Genomic DNA, 1,843 nt, shown 5'->3' on the forward strand with positions numbered 1-1,843 from the left:
AGTAGTAAAGTAGGCAGGCTCTGGTTATGGGGGTAGACGCTCGAGGATTTCCAGGGGGACTCCTGAGGCTCGATCCCGCCTTTGCGTATGTCGAGCCTCCTTCCTCATGACCTTTGTCACGGGTGGAGTACCTCACTCTGGCCCCCAACACAGAACGAGATGAACTTTTCATGCATGGACTGGACCATAGTAGCTTTCTCCATTTGGGCCAGCTCTGCAGGCCTGCCTAGTCCTGGGCTCAGAGAAGACCCCCATCCCCACCACACTGTGTCCGCAGTGCCCCTGGGAACCACCTGCATACACTTCAGAATCAAGCCCATCAAGCCCAACCCAAAACGTGGGTCATGGAGAAGAACCTTGAAATGCGTCTTGTGGCAAAAGACGCATTTTGCCATTTCACATTTCATTGTGCCACCTTTATTTTATTGAAGTAAAATATACATACATTTTTCTATTTTAACCATTTTTAAGTATACAATTCTACAGCATTAAGTACATTCACACTGTTGTACAACGATCACTCCATCTATCCCCAGAATGTTTTTATCTTCCCAAACTGAAACTCTACACCCTTTTAAAAATGACTCCTCCTTCCCTGAGCCCCTGGGATCTTTCTGTGTTTACGGCTTTGACTACTCTAGGGGCCTTATTCATACATGTGGAATCATACAGTATCTGTCCTTTTGTGACTGGCTTATTTGACTCAATACATTATTCTCAAGGTTCACCTGGTTTGTAGAATGTACCAAAATTTCCTCCCTTTTCAAGAATGAATAACATTCCACTGTGTGAGAAACCCTGGGCCCCCTCCTTATCCAAATCAAGTCTACTAAGTAATGGCCGGGTGCTGTGGGAGACCACTGCTCAGGTCAGCAAGGGAACAGGCGCATCCACGAATGAACTTCAATGGATGCAAGGTTCAGGTGCCTCAAGGCCCCAGCATATGTGAAGGACAAACCAAGTGCCAAGCAGGGAATGACTTGGGGACTCTCAATGCCTATCAGCCTATAGGCTATTAGGGAGGGGAGACCGACAGAAGAAGTATATGTGTAGTGGACACTCCCACAGCAGAGAGGACAACAAGAACCTGGAGCCGGGGATCCCTGGGCAACTGTGAGGAGGAGTGTGTGGTGTGGTGTGGTGGAGAAAGTGCTGGGAGGGGGCCCCAGAAAGGCCTTTGAAGGTTCTCTCGAAGCAACAAGACACTGTGGAAGGGCTAGTGGGGAGCAGCCCTATGGAGAAAGGAACAGGAGAGAGGGGCAAGTGACTATTCTAGGGGTCCAGGGAGAAGGAGTGCAGGTCCCAACTGTGTCTATAGGAGGGCAGAATCATGATATAATTCATGCAGTAAAACTTTTATGTTAGTTTTAATTTTTTTTCCTAAAAGAGCACAGAAAATTTGCAAAGAGGACTATAACATTATAAGAACTATATATTGGTCTCTGACCCTCAGTTTGTAACATAGAGCTCCTAGACCCCTGAGACTTTCCTGTGATGAAAAGGGTAAAGGTGTAAATGAGGTGACTTTTGGAAAGCACCAAAGGATTGAGTCTGGTTGTCAGACTCAATGGCAACCATGGTGATTAGAGGGTTGGAACTTTTAGCTGCACCCCTTGACTTTAGGGGCTTCCCTGGTGGCTCACCAGGTAAAGAATCTGCCTGCAACACGGGAGACCTGAGATCGATCCCTGGGTTGGAAAGATCCCCTGGAGAAGGGAAAGGCTACCCACTCCAGTATTCTGGCCTGGAGATTTCCATGGACTGTATAGTCCATGGGCTCACAAAGTGCTGGACACACTGAAGGACTTTCACTTCACTTGACTTTCAGTCAGGGGAGAGGGGC

The sequence above is a fragment of the Bison bison genome, unplaced genomic scaffold, assembly GCF_000754665.1.
Source record: "Bison bison bison isolate TAMUID 2011002044 unplaced genomic scaffold, Bison_UMD1.0 scf7180017864519, whole genome shotgun sequence".
Classification (NCBI taxonomy): Eukaryota; Metazoa; Chordata; class Mammalia; order Artiodactyla; family Bovidae; genus Bison; species Bison bison.